Below are 26,290 nucleotides of genomic sequence, written 5' to 3'. Positions count from 1 at the left end.
CTGATATTGCCTGCAGGTATTTCGCACAAGGGCGCACGCTGTCCATTGAGATGGTGAAGCCGGCGAATTCTACCTCGCGACAGCCAAACAAAAATTTGTCGGGATTGAGGGTGATGCCGTTTCTCCCGCAGATGTCGAGCCAAGTGACTGCCTGGTAGAAGCTTTCCTCAATAGTGTCGGCCCACAGTAATGTGTCATCAACGCATTTCGTCATGTCACGGACGTCGGATACTATCTCATCATATCGCCTTGAGTAGCCATCGCCTGACGCGGCATAGCCTTGTGGGGCGACACAGTATCGATATCTGCCCCAGGGTGTGATAAAGGTGGTCATGTGGCGGTCCTCCTTGTGCAGTGGTACACTGTGGTATCCATTCCAGGCATCGAACACTGTTTTTAGTTTCCCCGGTGGGACACAACGGGCCTGATGAAAGGGCGATTGGGTGTGGTGTGTTTCACGAGTGGCATGAGCATTGAGAGCCTGAAGGTCTACCGTCCTTCTAGGCTTCCCCGTCTTCTTAGCGCAGACTACCATTCTGTGGCACCATGTCACCGGCTCTCCTACAGGCACTGGCTCGATAACTCCCATTTTGACGTCTTGGTCCAGACCTGCTTTCACGGTTTCTTGCCAGTGTAACGCTACTGGAATGGGTGTGTGATGGGCAACGGGCTTAGCATCTGAGTCAACCATCAAGCGCATCGGTGGGCCCGCCATCATGGGGAGGGGCTGGTGGACGCACGTGTTGAATGTGCTGGAGGCGTAAAGTTCCTTCAGGTATTGTTGAATGGCCTCCCTGTTACCTTCTGTGGCCGGCATGGGGATAGACGTAGGTTTAGGTGGGGGCGCCGTGCGCCGAGGACAATTGCATTGAGATGTCACGCCATTGTCACATGTATCATTTTGCGGTGTACAATTGTCTGTGGTTGCCGCACTGCACGACTTCTCACCCAATGTGGGGAAATCTTTGGAGATTATGCCAAGATCGACGCAGGCGCTGCGTGACAAGAACACTCTGTCGGTCGAATCCGTGACATACACTATTTGCCGAGATTCGGTTTGCGGATCTCCGGCGTGTGTTACGCAGAATCGGACGATGGCTGCCCCTAAGATACGGATATCTTGTTTATTCGCAGCCTTCATTCTCATCGAGACCGGGAGCAGGTCCGCGGTCGTCAGGCCCATCTGCTCGATAACGTTAACCCCGACCAGACAACTCTGGCAACCGGTGTCGGCCATGGCAGGGAGTGTTGCGGGTCTTGCGCGCTTGACCGGTCTGAATCCCAGGGCGAGGTAATCCCCTGCATGGATGCTGAGTCGGAGGTTTATGAACGGCTGCGGTTGGGAGTTCCGCCTGAGCCATCTGTCGCACATGTTGTCATACAGGTGGTGATCTAGTGCTAGCAACTGTTCACCGTCGATCGTTCGGATATCTGACATGGCACACAACTCTACGAATGCTGCCGTCTGTTCGTCGCATGCGTCTGTGTTGGCAGATTCAGCCGCCAATTTACTCCGGCACATTCGCTCTATGTGGTTATCGCGATTACATTTGCGGCACTTTCTACTGTAAGCCGGGCACTCAGTCTTCCTGATTCGCCAGGGCGCATTCTTGCCATGGCCCTTCTCACCACAGTACCCGCAAACAGCTTGTCTGCCACCGTCACTTGCATCCGTCTGACGTGCATCACCCCTGTTTACCGCGTTTTGGCGCTTGATGCGGCGATAGGAGCTGGTGACAGCCTCTGCGCCATGACTGTGGGTGTCCAGCAATCGGGACGCAGACTGCTTACCAGACTCTTTCGCTTCGATGAACCTGATCGTTTCCTCCAGCGACATCTCCTGCCGCTGGTCGCTAAGTAGATCCAGCTGGATGTCCTGGTAAGCGATACCTCGTGCAAGCACATCTTTGATCACGTCGTCCGCAAAGTTTACGTTTAGTCCACATATGCACTTCTTGACGTATTTGCACGTGTTTGCTTGGGCCTTCACGCGGGCGTGAAATGCCCGTATCGGTTCCTCGCGGCCCTGTCGCATGTTTGAGAGAGCCGCCCGCGCCACCATCGCGTTCTCCCCGCGCACCGCGAGGGCTTTTATCGCACTAAGCACTGCATCCTCCGGTTCGCCTACCAGGCTCCTCCCCGCGGCGCTGGTGATGTCCTTGCGTAGGCTCTCCTCACAACATTCAAGGAGCTGTACCACAACATCATCCCCTTGGAGCCCGGTTCCCTTGCGGTATTCGCCCCAACGAGTTAGGAAATAGTCCCACTCCCCACTCGTGCCGGCCGCTGATATCGTTGGGCGCTTAAGTTTTTCAACCTTGGTGCTTGGCGGGTGGTATTGAGCTACTGGGCCCTGGGCATGAGTCGTTGTGTGTGCGTTCAGGAGCGCTGCGGTAATGATGGGCTCTGTGGATGCCTCGGTTCGATAGGTGCATCCAGGCACTGGGCAACCAATGCTTTGTGCGGCCATTTTGCTGCTTATCACTGTGAATTACCTACTAGGGAATTACTGATAGAGTGAATCACTTTAATCACTGTAAACCATTTGGATACTACTGACCTTTTGAGTCCCTTTTGCTGTATTCACGTTCTCCACAGGTTTGCGGGTTTGTTCATATCGTGGTGTAGGGATACACAATCAGGTAGATCTAGTAACAGACTTAACTTTAATACACAGCAACACTATTCTTGACAATTCCCGGTTGCATTAGATTCAAGTCCATTCACTTTTGTTATGGCCACGTTTAGATTACCCTTGGCTGGCACTAGTCACCACATCATCACTCAGCTCGTTGCATCACTTACAATAATGTCTTTTAACAATGGCTTCTCCCTCGGATCGTTTGTACATAAATAGGAACGATTTCCATTTGTATTTGGCATGTAAACAATGTACAAACGAGGTACAAGCGAGGGGTGTGCTCTACAACGTTCACAGTGTCACACACAGGTGACGTTCATAAGTCATGGTTCTCTAATATATATATATTCCATTGATATGAAAGTAAACAAGATTCCAATCTTTTTATGAAGATCAGACTATAAATTATCTACACAATGATTTAAGCTGTAGCCTATAACGTAAATGATTATAAGAAAAGGTAAGTTTAATATATGGTATGACCTCCATCACTGTCAATCACACATCTCAGCCTTTTTTGGCATTGAATCTACTCACCCTATCTTATCACACCAAACACGTATCAAATGGATGGATCTGTCATTTGCTTCATGTAGGTCTACATCAGAACATCCAGGTCCTAGTGGGCAGCAACAGAAAATGTGGTCTGGCGTGATTCACCACAGGAGAAATCAGCACTGGTGACGTATTCCCACATTGGACGATTGAAGATATTAGGGCTTTCAAGAGGAAACTTGAGACTTTCTTATTCTGCTAGTCCTTTGACAGTGATTATCTAACAGCAAATGAATACTCGTGATCTGAAATATTGAATACTCCGAACAAGATAGAATGACTATAGAGGTCCCGTAGAGAGTAGGCTATGGTTCCCCTGCTGTATAGGACCGGGAAAAAACAGCCGTCAAAGTAAATAAATAAGTTTAAGGTGGTCCATTCCTTTCTGTTAAGGTACGCTTCAAAAGGTAGGTATTTGCTAAGGAATCTGTAAGCAGCATGTTTTAGATGTTCATGACCCTCAGTCCACAGCCATGAAGTTTTTTTTCTTGATTTCAGTCTCCCTCTTGTTGCCTGACGTCCATTTCGTAATCTTTAGTTCTATTCCTGCCACTTAAACTCCATTCTGGACATTCTTATCTCTCCTATTGCACATACCATAATAATTGGTTCCCTTAAATTTTGCCTTCCAATTTCCATATGCCATTATCATGGGCGAACCTTAACGTAATCATCTTATTAATTTATATATCAATTTCAGTTTCTTTCACAATTCTAATTCCACAGCTTATTTAATTTTAAAGCCTTCTGCATGTAATTTGAATTCTTCGTTAATTTTGTACCTGCTGCATGGTTATCAAACATTTTCCCCAAATATTTGTTATTTCGTCATTCAACCTGTCATGTGTTATTATTATTATTATTATTATTATTATTATTATTATTATTATTATTATTATTATTATTATTATTATTATTATTATATCATAATGTAATATAGCATTCATCTTTATATTGTAGTTCAGATTTTAAACTTAAGGCTGTCTATGTTTATCAAACCTTTTCCCCAACAGCCTTTTTTATAATGTTTTACTATTTCGCCCTTCATCATTCCATGTGTTATCATCGCATTGTTATATTACTATATTATCATTATGGTATTATATTATTATAATGTGATACAGCATTCATTTTATATATTGTAAGTTGAGTTTAAAACCTAAAGCTGCCTTAGAAATTGTATGGCTATCTTATATCGTAGTTGTACACTTATAGCTGCCTTCAGGTAAACGCAACAACAACAAACAACAGGTATATAGTATGGACCTCTATTGTGTCAGTGTTAGGGTAATAAACCACATAAAGTGAGAATTTATCGCATATTTGATTTATAATGTTATTTTAAAATCAATTTTTCCTGAAAAAAAAAACCCAGAGCCAGTACCCAGTACCCTGTGGGCTATTTAGCAAGCAGGGTAAGTATTTTGTAATTTGTTATAGAATATAGTTTTGTTTTCACTTGTAAAACCTTTTAATTGAGGAATGTCTGGTTTTATTATAGTTCCGGCCGGGAATATATTTTCTAATAAACTCTTTCCATTAGGAAAAATCATTGGCGTTAATGACCCTAGATGTAAGGATGCCCAGAAAACTCAATCAATTAATCGAAAACAACATTTATTTTTCATGTTGGTAATGTCGGTAAAATTGGTTAAATTTTGACATAATTACAATAACCTTAATGAGGATAGTTAAAGGTGAACCGGGTATATTATTGTACTGTATTACAGGGCAATGTAACCTAGGGGAAATAAAAAACTACTTTTTTCTATAGAAAAAATTCCACTCTCTAACACTCATTCCCGTCACAAATGAATAGTTTCAGAAACATATATATATATATATATATATATATATATATATATATATATATATATATATATATATATATATCCATATCCAACAATAATGGGGGACCCCCAGTGGGAACTGGTGGTTATGGGTGGAGAAATGGTATATATAATGGTAAAACAAGCCTTTTCTTCTCTATACACTACCTTCTTGGATAAACCGATGAAAAAATACGGTAATATTGAGCTGCGCAATCTAACATTAGCAATGTTAGCGCATGCTAACATTAGCAGTGGTTTTTCATTTATTTTTTGTCATTCTATGGTTCGGTTGTAGTCGCTCTCGTTCGTTCGTTTGTACATAGCAGGTTTCGACCTTCTGCGTATAATCTCCTCCCCCTTGCGCTTAGACTCCACGTCCACCAATAGGATATCTTCTTCTCTACCCGCCAAATTTAAATATTCGACTTCACCCGCTTTATTCAAGTATATAACTTGATCCAGTACAACTATACCATTCCTTTTATGTAATACCCTCGTATACATATTACGTTTGAACCCAGTATTACTCGTTTTATTATCCGATACCTTATAAAATCACTCCATTTTATATTCCCAAAAAATATTTTTTCAATATTAATCTTACCCGATAATCATGTAGCTGTCAACTCTGTTGCCGACAGAAATCTACGGTCGGGATACGCCAGCGATCGCTATACAGGTGGGGGTGAACACCACAGCGCCATCTGTGGTCAGGTACTCTAGTACTTCTTGTCAACACCACCTCAATTTTTCCTCTGTCGTGCCTCCGGCTAGACCTACATGGATACGCTGTTGATTCTGGAGTTATTGCTCACGATTTGGTGATGTATTTGCTCTAGAGTTTAGCCTTCGCTATTCAGGAAGCTATATCATTAGCTTAGCAAGTTTTTGGAATTAATTTGATTTAATTTTTGATTTAATTTTGGTACGAAGAGAGTATGAACTCTCTTTCTCTTTTAAATGGCCGACCCTTCCCTTAGACGGAAGTGTTGGTGTCGAAGAGAGTATAGTCTCTCTTAATTTTGCTTAACAAAGTTATAGATTTATTTTATATCTCTCCGCCTTTTATAGGCCTCTTTGATTAACTTCCTTTTATTATAAACTTATTAAAATTAATTTTTATATTTGTTTATATTCGACCTTTCCTAATAGTAGGCGGTCTTTTCTTGGAACCGAAGTTAATTAACTTTGAGCCCGTCATTTCGTTTTTACCTGTTAACATATTATGCCATTTTAATGTTTTTGAAAGAATTTCTTTGATAGTCTTGTACTGTTTTCAAAGTTGAACTAACGTTTTGTTTTGTCTCTGCAGTTGTTGACGTTCAGAACGTTCAACTTGCGCTCTATCGTTACGATAGAGAGAGAGTCTATCACGGTGTCACGTTGCAGTAAGAGTTAACCGATTCTAGCGTTTTGTTCATTCTTTCTTAGCTTAAATGGTTCTATTCTAATAAAGGAAATTTTTATTTGGGAAACCTTTCAGTTTTTTTCCTTTAACAATAATATGTTTTAATGATATATATAATTGGGCTCTTCTCTCAGGTGCTAAGTCAAGAGAGAGAGAGAGAGAGATAGAGACGGAGGGAAAGAGAGGAGGATAAACGTTTCGTTCAAGCGGGTAACGTTGTTATCGTTTTTGCTCTTCTCCCTAGTCTCTTTAGGGGAAGAAGGTAAACGTTTCTAGAGTTTTTTTCTTGTTCTCAGACTTTATGCGGTGAGAGATTTTAAACGTAGTTTATTTGATCTAGTGTTTAATCTCTTTTCCAGCCACTGAATTATTTATCTTTCATTATGTTTTTCTGTTACATTGTAATACTGTTTTCGCAATTACTAACTTTTAATGAAGGATAGAATTGCGTGTTTCAGGTACAAACCACTTAAAGTTTCGAGTTCAGTGAAATAAGTGCAAACAGAAAATCAAAAGTGATAAAGTGATACACGCAAAGTGTTACAGTGTTGCGTTCGAGGGTTCGTCTGTTCGTGCCAGTTGTTCGCCTAGTCTGGGACCTCTTACAAGCTCCCAAGCCCAGGGGAGAAGTAATGTCGAAGGACTTATGGGTTCAGCAGGCCTTGATCGACGAACAGACGTTTCCCTCCGTGGTTTCGGGTGTAACCAACTCACGTAGCCGACGTGATCACCCCACCCACACAAAGACGAGAGAGCCCATTTATTCCTCGTCTGCGGAAGAGGTTTCTCGCAGAAACCATGGACCAAATCTTGCAGCTTTTAAGTGCAAGTCGGTCCCTTCCGCGCAAGTCCAACTCCTAGGTGGTGCCATTAGCACTGGGTCAGTTCGGACTTGCTGCAGTACGACAACTGCACACCTCCCAGAGAGGCACGGTGGTATCGCAACAGACAGTAACTCCGTCTGTTGCCGCACCAGCTGTTTTAGACCCTCAGTTTCAACGGACAGTAGCTCCGTTTGTTGTTGTCTTTCTCTAACTCTAGTGGTCTATGCTGCTGACAATGCAGTCGCAGCTTGCGGTGTTGATGCGGGAGTTTCAGGCAGAGAAGGTTAATACACCTCCTCCTGCGAGCGCTCCTCCTCCTCTGCGCAGTACAATCTGCCAGACGTATGAGGTTGAGGTTCCTCAAGCTACCTCCATGCGTGAGCTGCCGCGTTGGGAGTTGCCAGATACCAGCGCTGTGCAGCAACCTCCACTTTCCTTGAGGCAGGAGCCTCTTACCACGCAGCAACCTCCTCAACAATGGGGGCAGGAGCCTTATGCCTTACAACCTCCTCTACCCTTGAGGCAGGAGTATCTTGCATTACAACCATCCTCGAGGCAGCTACCTCTTGCGGTGCGACAACCTCCACCATCCTCGAGGCAGCAACCTCAACTCCACCTCTGCGCAGTCCACCCTGCCAGACGTATGATGTTGAGGTTCCTCAACCTACCTCCACGCGTGAGCTGCCGCACTGGGAGTTGCCAGATACCAGCGCTATGCAGCAACCTCTTGCGTTGCGGCAACCTCCACCATCCTTGAGGCAACAACCTCAACTCTTGCGGCAGCCACCTCCACCATCCTTGAGGCAGCAACCTCAACTCTTGCGGCAGCCACCTCCACTCTTGAGGCAAGAACCTCAACTCTTGAATGGGCTCTCGTGGCATGGTTGGTTTCGACCTGGCCTTTCATTAGAAGGGGCTAGCGTTCGATCCCAAGTATGAGGTAGAAATTTATTTCTATTTGAACACGATGTTGTGTTGATATTTATCCATATTGACTCATTAGGGGTAATTTGAATGAATTACTACCAATTGTGTCACGTGGTGGCCCGGGGAAATCTGGTAAAACTCGCTGGTAAAGAGACTGATGTCTCACCAGGTAAATCCTCGGACAGCTAGATTAGTGTCAGGTTCAGATTTCTTTAAAAAATCCTCCTCTACCCATGAGGCAGCTTCATGCTTATGAGGAGCCTCAGGCTATGCGGCATCCTCCTCAAACCATGAGGCAAAAGCCTCATGCTATGCGGCAACCGCCTCAACCCATGAGGCAGGAGCCTCATACTATGCGGCATCCTCCTCAACGCATGCGGCATAAGCCTCATCCCTTGCAGCTTGAGCCTCATCCCATGCAGCATGAGTCTCATACCATGCAGCATGAGCCTCATCCCATGCAGCATGAGCCTCATCCCATGCGGCATAAGCCGCACGCCATGCAACATGCTCTGCTTACCTTACAGCATGCTCTACATACAGCATGCTCTGCATACCTTACCGCATGCTTCTCAGTCACACATCTTTGGTTGTTGCCAACTCACTAGACTGTCAAGCAGTTTCATAACGTTGCCTTCTAGTCTGCTGCTTTTGCACCAGTGAAACCCTCACTGAGAGAACTTAGCTTTTCTCGGATATGGTTCCTGTAGATGAGAAAGTGCTATTCTCCCTCCTTCTGATTTTCCCTTGAGGACTCTGTCATTTGGAGAGGAGCCTTTAGCTGCTTAGCCTCCTATGGACTTTTATTTAAGCATAGCATGCTTCCAGGGAGGGTAATGGTTCCACTTCAGTCGCTAACCCCGTCTGTTACCACACCTGCTCCCATAGACCTTGAGCTGTGTTGCAAGACATGCAGTCCAAGCTTAGTCCTTGTTAGAGGATTTTTTGTTTACGGAGTCAGTGTGTCACTGGGAAGACGTTCAACAACCAGCAGAAGTGTCTTGTTGTGACGCAGTGCGGCAACCTCAGCAACCCGATAAGGAGTTGTCTGTACGACCCAGACAGTCTAGACAGCTTCGGGTTGTCACTGTACTTCCTCGCTTCCCCATGGTTGACAGTTCACAGACTGTGCAGCAGTACCATGATCTTGTGTCCGGCTCCGTCAGACGACTAGCTTTTAAGAGCTCCCACAAGTCGTCGCTGTCTGGAGATTCTCAGATGGACTATGGATCTGACCAAGGAACTGGGCCTCCTGGTCAATTTTGAGGAGTCCCAGCTCGTCCCATCCCAGACCATTGTCTACCTGGGTATGGATCTTCAGAGTCGAGCTTTTCGGGCTTTTCCGTCGGCCCCAAAGATATACTAAGCCCTAGATTGCATCCAGAGCATGCTGAGAAGGAACCGATGCTCAGTCAGGTAGTGGATGAGTCTAACAGGGACACTTTCATCGCTGGCACTGTTCATCGAGTTAGGGAGACCCCACCTCCCCCCCTTCAGTATCATCTAGCGGCTCACTGGATAAAGGACATGACGCTAGAGACGATCTCAGTTCCTGTTTCCGAAGAGAGGAGGTCTACTCTCACGTGGTGAAAGAACAGCTTTCTTCTCAAGGAAGTCTACCTTTGGCTGTTCAGAGACCCGACCGCCGTCTCTTCTCTGACGCATCAGACACGGGCTGGGGTGCGACTTTGGACGGACAGGAATGCTCGGGAACATGGAATCAGGAGCTAAGGACACTTCACATCTATTGCAAGGAGCTGTTGGCGGTTCATCTGACCTTGATAAACTTCAAGTCCCTCCAGCTTAACAAGGTGGTGGAGGTGGACTCTGACAACACCACAGCCTTGGCTTACATCTCCAAGCAGGGAGGGACTCATTCGTGAAAGTTGTTCTAGATCGCAAGGGACCTCCTCATCTGGTTAAAAGATCGAAAGCTCACGCTGGTAACGAGGTTCATTCAGGGCGATATGAATGTCATGGCAGATCGCCTTAGCCGGAAGGGTCAGGTCATCCCCACAGAGTGGACCCTTCACAAGAATGTTTGCAGCAGACTTTGGGCCCTGTGGGGTCAGCCAACCATAGATCTGTTCGCTACCTCGATAACCTAGAGGCTCCCGTTGTATTGTTCTCCGATTCCAGACCCAGCAGCGGTTCACGTGGATGCTTTTCTGCTGGATTGGTCCCATCTCGACCTGTATGCATTCCCGCCGTTCAAGATTGTCAACAGGGTACTTCAGAAGTTCGCCTCTCGCAAAGGGACACGGCTGACGTTGGTTGGCTCCGCTCTGGCCCGCGAGAGAATGGTTCATAGAGGTACTGCAATGGCTGGTCGACATTCCCAGGACTCTTCCTCTAGGAGTGGACCTTCTACGTCTACCTCACGTAAAGAAGGTACATCCAAACCTCCACGCTCTTCGTCTGACTGCCTTCAGACTTTCGAAAGACTCTCAAGAGCTAGGGGCTTTTCGAAGGAGGCAGCCAGAGCGATTGCCAGAGCAAGGAGGACATCCACTCTCAGAGTCTATCAGTCTAAAGGGGAAGTCTTCCGAAGCTGGTACAAGGCCAATGCAGTTTCCTCATCCAGTACCACTGTAACCCAGATTGCTGACTTCCTGTTACATCTAAGGAACGTAAGATCCCTTTCAGCTCCTACGATTAAGGGTTACAGAAGTATGTTGGCAGCGGTTTTCCGCCACAGAGGCTTGGATCTTTCCACCAACAAAGATCTACAGGACCTCCTTAGGTCTTTTAAGACCTCAAAGAAACGTCGGTTGTCCACTCCAGGCTGGAATCTAGACGTGGTCCTAAGGTTCCTTATGTCATCAAGATTTGAACCTCTCCAATCAGCCTCTTTTAAGGACCTCACATTAAAAACTCTTTTCCTCGTGTGCTTGACAACAGCTAAAAGAGTAAGTGAGATCCACGCCTTCAGCAGGAACATAGTTTTCACATCTGAAACGGCTACATGTTCCTTGCAGCTCGGTTTTTTGCTAAAACGAGCTTCCTTCACGTCCTTGGCCTAAGTCGTTCGAGATCCCAAGCCTGTCCAACTTGGTGGGTGACGAACTGGAGAGAGTACTTTGCCCAGTTAGAGCTCTTAGGTACTATCTAAAAAGGTCATAACCTTTACGAGGACAATCAGAAGCCTTATGGTGGGCTATCAAGAAGCCTTCTCTTCCAAGGTCTAAGAACTCAGTTTCTTACCTATTCAGGCTCCTGATTAGGGAAGCACATTCTCATCTGAAGGAAGAAGACCTTGCTTTGCTGAAGGTAAGGACACATGAAGTGAGAGCTGTGGCTACTTCAGTGGCCCCCAAACAGAACCGTTCTCTGCAGAGTGTTATGGATGCAACCTATTGGAGAAGCAAGTCAGTGTTCGCATCATTCTATCTCATAGATGTCCAGTCTCTTTACGAGAACTGCTACACCCTGGGACCATTCGTAGCAACGAATGCAGTAGTAGGCGGGGGCTCAGCCACTACATTCCCATAATCCCATAACCTTTTTAACCTTTCTCTTGAATACTTTTTATGGGTTGTACGGTTGGCTAAGAAGCCTTCCACATCCTTGTTGATTTGGCGGGTGGTCAATTCTTTCTTGAGAAGCGCCGAGGTTAAAGGTTGTGATGAGGTCCTTTAGTATGGGTTGCAGCCCTTTATACTTCAGCACCTAAGAGTCGTTCAGCATCCTAAGAGGACCGCTACGCTCAGTAAGAAAGACGTACTTAATAAAGGCAGAGTAATGGTTCAAGTCGTCTTCCTTACCAGGTACTTATTTATTTTATGTTATTTTTGAATAACTAATAAAATAAAATACGGGATACTTAGCTTCTGTGTTAACATGTATGCTGGTCTCCACCCACCACCCTGGGTGTGAATCAGCTACATGATTATCGGGTAAGATTAATATTGAAAAATGTTATTTTCATTAGTAAAATAAATTTTTGAATATACTTACCCGATAATCATGATTTAATTGACCCACCCTTCCTCCCCATAGAGAACCAGTGGACCGAGGAAAAAATTGAGGTGGTGTTGACAAGAAGTACTAGAGTACCTGACCACAGATGGCGCTGTGGTGTTCACCCCCACCTGTATAGCGATCGCTGGCGTATCCCGACCGTAGATTTCTGTCGGCAACAGAGTTGACAGCTACATGATTATCGGGTAAGTATATTCAAAAATTTATTTTACTAATGAAAATAACATATTTATCATACAGTACACTCCATTTTATCTTGCTATATTACTTTTATACATTTTGTTATTACCTTGTCACGCTCTGATTCCACACAAATACTTACTCTGGACAAGTTTCCCATTCTAGTTCATTCATGTTTACTCTCTAGACTCCGTTGTTTTTACGTTAACCAATCACGAACCCATACGTATGAAAAGTTTGCACAGGGGGTGGGGGTTAATATTTCCCTACCCCCTTCCCTTATCTCTTCAAGTGGTCTCTTCATACCCTTCCAACAAATCCTTTTCTGTGGAAACCTTTACCCGAGTCAGGTCTTTGTTATTTCTAGTGAGGTTTTTTTTCGTATTTTGCGATGGGAGAGGTTATAGAAACTTGTAACAGCTGCAGTATTCCATACTTAAAAGCATTTGCTAAATTTCATGGAGATTTTTGTGATATGTCATCCAATGTTGATAATTTCCTTAAATCACATAATGTAATACCTCAACGTTTACAGTGTCCCAAGTGCCATTCCTTGCTACCGTACGGAGTTAAGACGTCACAGTCTCAAAACCCCCGTGACCCACAAGTTTCGACGTCCAGGTCATAAAAGTGAGCCATTCATTTCTTTGATTTTAATGTTTTTAGAGTGCGCAGTTCAACATTACCTCTTGCCAGTACAAGTTTGTGACCTGGGAAGGGGGTTCGGGGGCTTACCCCCGTTTAGGGGTTGTGACCTGGGAACTTCTAGGTTAGCTTAGGCGGGTTTGTTAGGTTCTGTACCTTTTTATATATTGTGTAAAGGGTATATGGAAAAATGCCTTAAAATACACATGCTAATATTAGTGTAGCATTACTAACGTTAGCAATGGCAGCGTAACATTGCTAATGTTAGAGTTCACAGTACATACCTTCTTGATGAGTGAAGTGACACGGAATTTGAACAAGTCATTATCTTTAAAAATTTTAACAGAAAATATATATTTTCCTGTCGAAAATAACGTGATTTAACCGGTTTTCACTTACATTTTAGTCGTAATAACAGCAACCAGTTTGGCTACTTAAAGTTAGTGGAACTGGTTGTTCTGTTTGTTTGTGGTTGAAATGAAGGTCAAATTTGGTCAAATCAAGCTATTAACTACAGGAAAACATATATTTTCTGTTCAAAATTAGAATCTGTAATACAGTAAAACTTTACAATTATTTTTGCAGATGTACTGTACCCTGATATATCTGCTGAAAATGGAGCTACCCAGTTGGCAACCCAGGGGTTTATAGGATGGGGAAAATACATGTATGATAGCGACCACCTGTATGGATGATGACGATCGACTAAGAATACGGCGGTGTAAGGACATGGCCTGTAGGTTAGGTTAGGTGGGGAAGTTTAAGTTAGTTGGTGTCCATTTTCTTTGTATACGGGAGGAACTGGCCACTGATATACAAAGGCTCCTGGGAAAATATACTGGGGAAAACATGATTATTGGTAAAACAAACCTTTTCTTCTCTATACATTATTTTTTTGGACGCACAATAAATCCATGGAAAATTATCAAAATATCTGCATCCTATTACAGTATATGATGACATTTATCATTTGTTTGTTGATATTCTGCAATGCGGTTGTATTCACTGCCGTTCAACCTTGGTGCGCACTAACCATTTTAAGATTTCTGCACGTTTACTCCTGTTCGTGCATGTGTACATACTTTTGTTGCATATTAAGCAGTTTTATCCATTTGCGCATTAGCCATGCCCCCACTTTCTTTCAACCAAATAGGATTACTTGTGTTCATATATTTCTTTATAGTCCCTCCCCCTATTTACTCCAATATGAAATGAGATACCTTTTTCTGCTGAAAATCCAAGTATTCTACAAAACGAGAGGCCTTTTTCTCATGCACATTCAAGTATACTGCTTTAAATATATACATTTTCCATTTTGTCAATTGCAAATGGGTTACCTCATCGTGTTTTAGTCATTATCTTCATCAACGAAGTTTGAAGGAGGTTATGTTTTACCCAACGTTTGTGTGTTTGTTTGTGAACAGCTTCCTGGCCACAATTTTAACCCTTTCACCCAAAAAGGACGTACCGGTACGTTCTTGCAAAACACTATTAATTACATATTTTTACATATTTTTGATAATTTTTCAATATTAATCTTACCCGATAATCATGTAGCTGTCAACTCCGTTGCCCGACAGAATTCTACGGAAGGGATACGCCAGCGATCACTATACAAGAAGGGGGTGTACTCACCAGCGCCACCTGTGGCCAGGTACTGCAGTACTTCTTGTTGACACCACCTCAATTTTTCCTCTGTCGTGCTTCCGGCAAGACCTACATGGATACGCTTATAATTTTGGAGTCTTGTTCACGGTTTTTGGTGAAGTATTGCTCTAAGATTTCAGCTTTCGCTATACAGGAAACTTGTCTCTTAGCTTAGATAGCTTTTAGATTGATTTGATTAATGGTTAACGAATATTTTGCTTTAATTGGAATCCCCCCTTGACTGTTCTTTGATTCAAGATGTCCGACCTTTCTCAAGCTCCTCCCCAAAGACGATGTAGGACTTGTATTAGGCGTATTCCGAAGGCCTCGGTTGATCCTCACACCGTTTGTTCCGACTGTAGGGGAAAATCCTGTCAGTTGGAAGATCGATGTGAGGAATGCGCCGAACTTTCGGAACTTGATTTTGTTCGATTCCTCAAGTATACCACTAAGTTAGAGAGAGAGAGAGTTAGGAGGAGTTCGGCTCGCTCTTCGCTTTATTCCTCACCCCATGATCCTCAACCTTTTCCTCCCCCTGTAGTGGCTACCCCCGATCCTACTATTTGTGCTCAGCCTGATATGTCTGATGTTTTACGTGCCATTCAGGCTTTAGGTGATAAAGTGGAGTCGGTAGTGAGTGACCACAAGTTCCTCTTGGCAGACGTCAAGGAACTTAAAGTGAAAAGTGCAGTGGGAAGTGGTAGTGCCAGTGCTGTGCCGAGTGCTAGTGTCAGTGTCAGTGTTGTGCGTGAGGGTACTTCTGTGCGTGCCAGTCGTCCTCCCAGTCCGGGACCTCTTGCAAGCTCCCAAGCCCAGGGGAGAAGCAATGTCGAAGGGCAAAAGGGTTCGGCAGGCCTTGATCGGCGCACAGCAGTATCCTCGGTGGTTGCGGACGTATCTTACAGAGATCGTCACTTCCACTCTCAGACGATTGAGCCCTTATTTTCCTCGTCTGCAGAAGTATTTTCGGGGAGAAAACGCTGGACTCAGGTCTCAAGACCTCTTAAGCGTAAAGTCCAGACCGCACGAGTTATTCAGCCCGGATGTAGTCATTGGGCTAGCTCTGACTCGCCGCAGTCATCAGGTGACTGCACGCCTCCTAAGAGAGGTAAGACGATGCCTCAACAGACCTCAACTTCTGTTAAGGCTCTGCCTCAACAGACCTCAACGTCTGTTGATCCCAAGATGGCTTTGCTGCAGTCTATGCAGTCGCAGCTTGCGGTATTGATGCGTGAGTTTCAGGCAGAGAAGGTTACACCTCCTCCTGCGAGCGCTCCTCCTCCTCTACGCAGTCCAGTCTGCCAGACGTACGAAGTTGAGGTTCCTCAAGCTACCTCCATGCGTGAGCTACCGCGTTGGGAGTTGCCAGATACCAGCGTTGTGCAGCAACCTCCACCTTCCTTAAGGCAGGAACCTCTTACCACGCGGCAACCTCCTCAACAATGGGGACAGGAGTCTTATGCCTTACAACCTCCTCTACCTTTGAGGCAAGAGTTTCTTGCAGTAAGACCATCCTCGAGGCAGCAACCTCTTGAGGTACGACAACCTCTGCCATCCTTGAGGCAACCACCTCAGCTCTCGCAGCTGACACCTCAACTCTCGAGGCAAGCACCTCAAGAACCTCAACTCGTGAGACAGGAGCCTCTTTCTGCGCAGCCGCCACCTCAACTCTCGCAGCACCCACCTCAAGAACCTCAACTCGTGAGACAGGAACCGCTTACTGCGCAGCCACCTCAACCCTTGAAGCAAGCGCAACTCTTGAGACATGAACCTCATGCAATGAGTCAGCCACCTCAACGCATGCATCTACCTCTTTCTCCTCAGCTTGAGCAGTCTTTGCAGCCTGAACCTCAGGTTTTACTACAGTCGCCTCTCACCACGCTTGCTCCCCAGACTCCCGCAGAGCCTCCTTCTTCCCAGCCTCATGACTTTGTCATTACCAGCCCTCATCCTCTTCAACAGAGACTTGAGGATGAATCCGCAAGTGTATATGCACCCGCTTGTCAGGATTCTGCCGTTCAGCATACCGCTGTAACTTTACCTCTCGCTTCTCAACCCTCAGGTGATGAGGTTTCTGAGGAGGAAGCGGCGCACCTGGATGATCCCTCTTCTGACGTGGAGGAACCCAAGTCGTTACCACCCTCCATTGACTTTCGCAAGGTCCTGGCTCTTTTCAGAGAAGTTTACCCGGATCACTTTGTTTCTGCTACCCCTCGCTCTCCTCCATCAGAGTTTTCTCTAGGCATGCAACCTGTTAAGTCTGCCTACACTAAGCTCGTCTTCGCTAGATCTTCTAAGAGAGCTTTGAGAATGTTAGGGGATTGGTTGCAGTCCAAACAGCAACTAGGGAAGACGTCATTCATGTTTCCACCTACTAAGCTGACTTCTAAGGCGGGCGTTTGGTATGCCACAGGAGAGGAACCAGGCTTGGGAATCCCTGCCTCTGCCCAGGCTGACTTCTCAAGTTTGGTTGACTCTCCAGGAAGGTCGGCTATGAGGCGCTCTAAGGTCTGCTGGACCTTTTCTGACTTAGACCACTTCTTAAAGGGAGTCTTTCGCGCCTTTGAGATTTTTAATTTTCTCGACTGGTGCCTGGGGGCCTTGAGCAAGAAGACTGCCCCATCTGACAAGGACTCGGCCATGCTTATAATGTCCTGTATGGATAAAGCAATTCGCGATGGTTCCGGCGAACTTGCCTCCATGTTTGTTTCGGGAGTACTCAAGAAAAGGGAACAACTTTGCACCTTCCTTTCCACTGGTATCACCTCTTGTCAAAGGTCTCAGTTACTTTTTGCTCCGCTTTCTAAGTTCCTGTTTCCTGAGGACCTTATCAAGGAATTGTCTGCGGCTCTTATTCAGAAGGACACTCATGACCTTGTGGCCTCTTCAGCACGTAAGGCTAAGGTTGCTCCTTCGGTTCCTAGAACTTACCGCACCCCAGTGGCCGATACTCCTGCTACAAGATTTATTCCGCCCTTTCGTGGCAGAGCCCCCAGCCGAGGAAGTACCCGTCCAGACGGTTTCAGGGGCAGGTCCAAGAAAGGTCCCAAGCCTTCGAAAGGCAAACATTGACTCTCCTCCTCTCCAGACAGCAGTAGGAGCCAGACTCAAGATCTTCTGGCAAGCTTGGGAAAGAAGAGGTGCAGACGCCCAGTCTGTCAAGTGGCTAAGGGAGGGTTACAGGATACCATTCTGCCGCAATCCCCCTCTGACCACTTCTCCCATCAACCTCTCTCCCAACTACAAGGAAAAGGACAAGAGGCTAGCGTTACACCAAGAGGTGTCGCTCCTGTTACAGAAGAAGGCAGTGGTGATAGTCCGGGACCATCAATCCCCGGGCTTCTACAACCGTCTCTTTCTGGTGGCCAAGAAGACAGGAGGTTGGAGACCGGTGCTGGACGTCAGTGCGCTCAATGCTTATGTCACCAAGCAGACGTTCACTATGGAGACGACGAAGTCGGTCCTAGCAGCGGTCAGGCAGGAGGACTGGATGGTCTCGTTGGATCTGAAAGACGCTTACTTTCACGTTCCTATTCATCCAGACTCCCAACCTTTCCTGAGATTCGTTTTTGGAAAGGTTGTGTACCAATTCCAAGCCCTGTGTTTTGGCCTAAGCACGGCGCCTATGGTGTTTACGCGACTGATGAGGAATATTGCAAAATTCCTCCACTTGGCGGACATCAGAGCCTCCCTTTATTTAGACGACTGGCTGTTAAGAGCCCCCACAAGTCGTCGCTGTCTGGAGAGTCTCAACTGGACTTTGGACTTGATCAAGGAACTGGGTCTTTTGGTCAACTTAGAAAAGTCCCAGCTTATTCCTTCCCAAACCATCGTTTACCTGGGAATGGAGATTCGGAGTCAAGCTTTTCGGGCTTTTCCGTCGGCCCCAAGAATCAGCCAAGCCCTAGAGTGCATTCTGAGCATGCTGAAGAGGAACAGATGCTCGGTGAGACAGTGGATGAGTCTAACAGGGACCCTGTCATCGTTAGCCCTGTTCACCGAGTTAGGGAGACTCAACCTCCGCCCCCTTCAATTCCATCTAGCAGCTCACTGGGACAAGAATATGACGCTCGAAGCGGTCTCTATTCCTGTTACCAAAGAGATGAAGACTACTCTCATGTGGTGGAAGACCAACATCCTTCTCAAGGAGGGTCTATCGTTAGCGGTTCAGACCCCCAATCTTCATCTCTATTCGGACGCATCAGACTCGGGCTGGGGCGCGACCTTGGACGGACAGGAATGCTCGGGAACATGGAACAAGGAACAGGAAACGCTTCACATCAACTGCAAGGAGTTGCTGGCAGTTCATCTGGCTTTAGTGAACTTCAAGTCCCTCCTGCTAAACAAGGTGGTGGAGGTGAACTCCGACAACACCACAGCCTTGGCTTACATCTCCAAGCAGGGAGGGACCCATTCGAGGAAGCTGTACGAGATAGCAAGGGACCTCCTCATTTGGTCAAGAAGTCTAAACCTATCACTGGTAACGAGGTTCATTCAGGGCAATATGAACGTCTCGGCAGATCGCCTCAGCAGGAAAGATCAAGTCATCCCCACGGAATGGACCCTTCACAAGAGCGTGTGCAACAGACTTTGGACCTTGTGGGGTCAGCCAACGATAGATCTGTTCGCCACCTCCATGACCAAGAGGCTCCCTTTGTACTGTTCCCCAGTTCCAGACCCAGCAGCAGTTCACGTGGATGCTTTTCTGCTGGATTGGTCCCATCTCGAGCTATATGCATTCCCGCCGTTCAAGATCATCAACAGAGTCATTCAGAAGTTCGTCTCTCACGTAGGGACACGGCTGACGCTGGTTGCTCCCCTTTGGCCTGCAAGAGAATGGTTCACAGAGGTACTACAATGGCTGGTCGACGTTCCCAGGACTCTCCCTCTAAGAGTGGACCTTCTACGTCAACCTCACGTAAAGAAGGTACACCCAAACCTCCACGCTCTTCGTCTGACTGCCTTCAGACTGTCGAAAGACTCGCTAGAGCTAGAGGCTTTTCGAAGGAGGCAGCCAGAGCGATTGCCAGAGCAAGGAGGATATCCACTCGTAGAGTCTATCAATCCAAGTGGGAAGTCTTCCGAAGCTGGTGCAGAGCCAATGCAGTTTCCTCTACCAATACCTCTGTAACCCAAGTTGCTGACTTCCTGTTACATCTTAGGAATGTTAGATCTCTTTCGGCTCCTACGATCAAAGGGTACAGAAGTATGTTGGCTTCAGTTCTCCGCCACAGAGGTTTGGATCTTTCCTCCAACAAGGATCTACAAGACATCCTTAAATCTTTCGAGACTTCTAAAGAACGTCGATTGTCCACTCCAGGCTGGAATCTAGACGTAGTCTTAAGGTTCCTTATGTCTCCTAGGTTTGAACCTCTCCAGTCAGCTTCTTTCAAAGACCTTACTCTCAAAACTCTTTTCCTCGTCTGCCTTGCAACAGCCAAAAGAGTTAGTGAGGTTCACGCCTTCAGCAGGAACATAGGATTCACATCCGAATCAGCAACATGTTCCTTACAGCTCGGATTTTTAGCAAAAAATGAACTTCCTTCACGTCCTTGGCCTAGATCGTTCGAAATTCCTAGCCTTTCCAACATGGTGGGTAACGAGCTAGAGAGAGTTCTTTGCCCTGTCAGAGCTCTAAAATACTATCTTAAAAGGTCAAAACCTATACGAGGACAATCAGAGGCCTTATGGTGTGCCATCAAGAAACCTTCGATGCCTATGTCCAAAAACGCAGTTTCGTATTATATAAGGCTTCTGATTAGAGAAGCTCATTCTCACATGAAGGATGAAGACCTTGCTTTGCTGAAGGTAAGGACCCATGAAGTGAGAGCTGTAGCCACTTCGATGGCCTTTAAACAGAACCGTTCTCTGCAGAGTATTATGGATGCAACTTTTTGGAGGAGCAAGTCAGTGTTTGCATCATTTTATCTCAAAGATGTCCAGTCTCTTTACGAGAACTGCTACACCCTGGGACCATTCGTAGCAGCGAGTGCAGTAGTAGGTGAGGGCTCAGCCACTACATTCCCTTAATCCCATAACCTTTTTTAACCTTTCTCTTGAATGCTTTTATTGTTGTTTTTTGGGTTGTTACGGTAGGCTAGAAGCCTTCCGCATCCTAGTTGATTTGGCGGGTGGTCAATTCGTTCTTGAGAAGCGCCTAGGTTAGAGGTTGTGTAGAGGTCCTTTAGTATGGGTTGCAGCCCTTTATACTTCAGCACCTTAGGGTTGTTCAGCCTCCTAAGAGGAACGCTGCGCTCAGTAAGGAAGACGAACTTATTAAAGGCAGAGTAATGGTTCAAGTCGACTTCCTTACCAGGTACTTATAATTTCATTGTTATTTTGAATAACTGATAATATGAAATACGGGATACTTAGCTTCTTGATATACATGTACACTGGTTTTCACCCACCTCCCTGGGTGTGAATCAGCTACATGATTATCGGGTAAGATTAATATTGAAAAATGTTATTTTCATTAGTAAAATAAATTTTTGAATATACTTACCCGATAATCATGATTTAATTGACCCACCCTTCCTCCCCTTAGAGAACCAGTGGACCGAGGAAAAATTGAGGTGGTGTCAACAAGAAGTACTGCAGTACCTGGCCACAGGTGGCGGTGGTGAGTACACCCCCTTCTTGTATAGTGATCGCTGGCGTATCCCTTCCGTAGAATTCTGTCGGGCAACGGAGTTGACAGCTACATGATTATCGGGTAAGTATATTCAAAAATTTATTTTACTAATGAAAATAACATTTTCAATATTAAACTTACCCGATAATCATGTAGCTGTCAACTCCGTTGCCCGACAGAATTCTACGGGAGGGATACGCCAGCTATCACAATACTAGAAGGGGGTGTACTCACCAGCGCCACCTGTGGCCAGGTACTATAGTACTTCTTGTTGACACCTCCTCAATTTTTCCTCTGTCGTGCTTCCGGCAAGACGTTCTGGGATACGCTTATGATCTTGGAGTATTTTCACGGCTTTTGGTGAAGTATTTCTCTCAGATTTCGGCTGTCGCTTTACTGGAAAACTTCTATATTAGCTTAGATAGCTATTATTTAGTTCTGATTAATGGTTAACGATCTTTTTGCTTGATTTGGAATCCCCACTTGGCTAACTCTTTGATTCAAGATGTCTGACATTTCACAAGCCCCACCCCATAGACGATGTAGGTCTTGTAATAGGCGTATTCCGAAGGCCTCGGTAGATCCTCACACCGCTTGTTCTGACTGTAGGGAAAGACCCTGTCAGTTGGAAGATCGATGTGAGGAATGCGCCGGACTTTCGGAACTTGATTTTGTCCGATTTCTTAAGTATTCAACCAAGTTAGAGAGAGAGAGAGTTAGGAGGAGTTCTTCTCGCTCTTCACTTTTTTCCTCACCTCATGATCCCCTACCTTTTCCTCCCCCTGTAGTGGCTACCCCCGAACCTACTATTTGCCCTCAACCTGATATGTCTGTTGTTTTGCGTGCCATTCAGGCTTTAGGTGACAAAGTGGAGTCGGTGGTTAGTGATCATAAGTCTCTTATGGCCGAAGTCAAGGAACTTAAGGTCAAGAGTGCAGTGGGTGGTAATAGTGTCAGTGCTGTGACGAGTGCTAGTGTCAGTGCAGTGCCAAGTGCTAGTGTCAGTGTCAGTGTGGTGCGTGAGGGTACTTCTGTGCGTGCCAGTCGTCCTCCCAGTCCGGGACCTCTTGCAAGCTCCCAAGCCCAGGGGAGAAGCAATGTCGAAGGGCAAAAGGGTTCGGCAGGCCTTGATCGGCGCACAGAAGTATCCTCGGTGGTTGCGGGCGTGTCTTCCAGAGACCGTCACTCCCACCCGCAGACGATTGAGCCCGTCTTTTACTCGTCTGCTGAAGAATTGTCAGGGAGGAAACGTTGGACTCAGGTCTCAAGACCGCTCAAACGCAGAGTCCAGACCTCAAGAGCTCTACAACCTGGCTGCAGTCATTGGATCAGCTCTGACTCGCCGCAGTCATCAGTTGAATGCAGACCTCCTAAGAGGAGTAAGGTGCTGCCGCAACAGATCTCTTCTGTTAAGGCTTTGCCTCAGCAGACCTTAGTGTCTGCCGACCCCAAGTTGACTCTACTGCAGTCCATGCAGTCACAACTTGCGGTCTTGATGCGTGAGTGTCAGGCTGAGAAGGTTACACCTCCTCCTGCGATCGCTCCGCCTAACCGCAGTCCTGTCTGCCAGGCGTACGATGTTGAGGCTCCTCAGGATACCTTACCACGTACTGAGTTGCCAGTTTCCAGCGGTGTGCAGCTACCTCCGCCTTCCTTAAGGCAACCTCAGCAATGGGAACAGGAAGCTTATACCTTACTTCCTCCGCTTCCACTTGCGGTTCCACCAGTGAGGCAACACTCTCTTGAGGTACAACAACCTCTCCCATCCATGAGGCAGACTCCTCAGCTCTCGCTGCAGCGACCTCAACCCTCCTCAAGGCGAGAGCCTCAACACCTTAGCCTTGCGCCTCAGGAACCTCAACTCGCGAGACAATTACTGCGTTCTGCGCAGCCACTACCTCAACGCTCGCAGCTCACACCTCAGGAACCTCAACTCGTTCCTCAGGAACCTGCTACTGCGCATCCACCAACCTTACAGCAAGCGCAACTCTTGAGTCAAGACACTCATGCCAGGAGTCAGCCTCCTCCTCCCATGCGCCTACCTGCTGCTTCTTCTTTTGACCAGCCTTTGCAGCCTGAGCCTCAGGTGTTGCCTCAACAGAGACTTGAGGATGAAACCACAAGCGTTTTTGCTCCCGCTCGTGCAGATTCTGCCGTTCAGCATACCTTACCTCTCACTTCGCTACACTCTGGTGATGAGGTTTCTGATGATGAGGCTGCACACCTGGATCCCTCATCAGACGTGGATGAATCCAAGTCTTCTCCGCCTCCTATTGACTTTCGTAAGGTCTTGGCTCTTTTCAGAGAGGTATACCCAGACCATTTTGTCTCTGCTACTCCCCGCTCTCCGCCATCTGAGTTTTCGCTGGGCATGCAGCCAGCCAAGTCAACTTATACTAAGCTCGTCTTTGCAAGGTCCTCTAAGAGAGCGTTAAGAATTTTAGGGGAGTGGTTGCAGTCTAAGCAGCAATTAGGAAAGACTTCCTTTATGTTTCCTCCGACTAAGCTCACTTCTAAAGCGGGCGTTTGGTATGCCACAGGAGAGGAACCAGGCTTGGGAGTACCTGCCTCTGCCCAGGCTGACTTCTCAAGTTTGGTAGACTCTCCTCGTAGAACAGCAATGAGGCGCTCTAAGGTTTGCTGGACCTTCTCCGATCTAGATCACTTCCTAAAGGGTGTATTTAGAGCCTTTGAGATGTTCAATTTCCTAGACTGGTGCCTGGGGGCCCTTAGCAAGAAGACCTCCCCTGCGGACAAGGACTCAGCCATGCTCTTAATGTCCTGCATGGATAAGGCTATTAGGGATGGATCTGGCGAGCTTGCTTCAATGTTTGTGTCAGGAGTGCTTAAGAAAAGGGAGCAGCTTTGTTCCTTCCTTTCCTCCAGCATCACACCTTGTCAAAGGTCTCAACTCCTTTTCGCTCCGCTCTCTAAGTTCCTGTTTCCTGAAGAGCTTGTTAAGGACTTGTCTGCGGCCCTGATACAAAAGGATACCCATGATCTTGTGGCCTCATCAGCTCGTAAGACTAAGGTTGCTACCTCAGTCCCCAGGACTTATCGCACCCCAGTGGCTGATACTCCTGCTACGAGGTTTATTCCGCCCTTTCGTGGTAGAGCCCCCAGCCGAGGAAGCTCCCGTCCAGACTCTTCCAGGAGCAAGTCTAGGAAAGGTTCCAAGGCTTCTAAAGGCAAAAACTGACTCTCCTCCTCTCCAGACAGCAGTAGGAGCCAGACTCAAGATCTTCTGGCAAGCCTGGGAAAAGAGAGGTGCAGACGCCCAGTCTGTCAGTTGGCTGAGGGAGGGTTACAGGATACCATTCTGCCGCAAACCCCCTCTGACCACATCTCCCATCAACCTCTCTCCCAACTACAAAGAAAAGGACAAGAGGCTAGCGTTGCACCAGGAGGTGTCGCTCCTGTTACAGAAGAAGGCAGTGGTTATAGTCCGGGACCATCAATCCCCGGGCTTCTACAACCGTCTCTTTCTGGTGGCCAAGAAGACAGGAGGTTGGAGACCGGTGCTGGACGTCAGCGCGCTCAATGCTTATGTCACCAAGCAGACGTTCACGATGGAGACGACGAAGTCGGTCCTAGCAGCGGTCAGGCAGGAGGACTGGATGGTCTCGTTGGACCTGAAAGATGCTTACTTTCACGTTCCTATTCATCCAGACTCCCAACCTTTCCTGAGATTCGTTTTTGGAAAGGTTGTCTACCAATTCCAAGCCCTGTGTTTTGGCCTAAGCACAGCTTCTATGGTGTTTACGCATCTGATGAGGAATATAGCAAAATTCCTTCACTTATCGGACATCAGAGCCTCCCTTTATTTAGACGACTGGCTGTTGAGAGCCTCCACGAGTCGTCGCTGTCTGGAGAGTCTCAACTGGACTTTGGACTTGATCAAAGAACTGGGTCTGTTAGTCAATCTAGAAAAGTCCCAGCTCATTCCCTCCCAATCCATTGTGTACCTGGGAATGGAGATTCGGAGTCAGGATTTTCGGGCTTTTCCATCGGCCCCAAGGATAAGCCAAGCCCTAGATTGCATCCTGAGCATGCTGAAGAGGAGCAGTTGCTCGGTGAGACAGTGGATGAGTCTAACAGGGACCCTTTCATCGTTGGCCCTGTTCGTCGAGCTAGGGAGACTCCACCTCCGCCCTCTTCAATTCCATCTAGCAGCTCATTGGGACAAGGGTTTGACTCTCGAAGCAGTCTCTATCCCAGTCACCAAAGAGATGAAGACCACTCTCTTGTGGTGGAAGACCAATCTCCTTCTCAGGGAGGGCCTATCGTTGGCGATTCAGACCCCCAATCTTCATCTCTTCTCGGATGCATCGGACTCGGGCTGGGGCGCGACCTTGAACGGACGGGAGTGCTCGGGAACGTGGAACGAGGAACAGGAAACGCTCCACATCAACTGCAAGGAGCTACTAGCAGTTCATTTAGCCCTATTGAACTTCAAGTCCCTCCTGCTAGGCAAGGTGGTGGAGGTGAACTCCGACAACACCACAGCCTTGGCTTACATCTCCAAGCAAGGAGGGACCCATTCGAGGAGCCTATACGAGATAGCAAGGGACCTCCTCATTTGGTCAAGAAGTCTAAACCTCACCCTAGTTACGAGGTTCATTCAGGGCAACATGAACGTCTCAGCAGATCGCCTAAGCAGAAGGGATCAGGTCATCCCCACGGAATGGACCCTCCACAAGAGCGTGTGCAACAGACTTTGGACCTTGTGGGGTCAGCCGACAATAGATCTGTTTGCCACCTCCATGACCAAGAGACTTCCTTTGTACTGTTCCCCAGTTCCAGACCCAGCAGCAGTTCATGTGGATGCTTTTCTGCTGAACTGGTCCCATCTCGACCTTTACGCATTCCCACCGTTCAAGATCATAAACAAAGTCCTTCAGAAGTTCATCTCGCACGAAGGGACACGGCTGACGCTGGTTGCTCCCCTTTGGCCTGCAAGAGAATGGTTCACAGAGGTACTACAATGGCTGGTCGACGTCCCCAGGACTCTCCCTC

The 26,290-nt window shown here is 46.8% G+C and overlaps 1 protein-coding gene across 3 annotated transcripts in view; it reads left to right on the top strand.

Moving 5' to 3' along the window:
- The first annotated feature begins 4,396 nt into the window (after positions 1–4,396).
- The window catches only part of LOC137629522 (transforming growth factor beta regulator 1), a 67,254-nt gene continuing 45,360 nt past the window's right edge, over positions 4,397–26,290 (top strand). The window contains exons 1-2 of one of the 3 annotated variants that reach the window (XM_068360909.1): positions 4,454–4,611; positions 12,884–12,978. The gene's annotated coding sequence lies outside the window, so the exon portion shown is untranslated. The other 2 variants (XM_068360908.1, XM_068360907.1) reach the window with 2 other exon arrangements.

This window comes from Palaemon carinicauda, chromosome 37, assembly GCF_036898095.1.
Source record: "Palaemon carinicauda isolate YSFRI2023 chromosome 37, ASM3689809v2, whole genome shotgun sequence".
Taxonomy (NCBI): domain Eukaryota; kingdom Metazoa; phylum Arthropoda; class Malacostraca; order Decapoda; family Palaemonidae; genus Palaemon; species Palaemon carinicauda.
The sequence above is the reverse complement of the archived record's forward strand: the minus strand, read 5'-3'. Positions and strand labels throughout refer to the sequence as shown.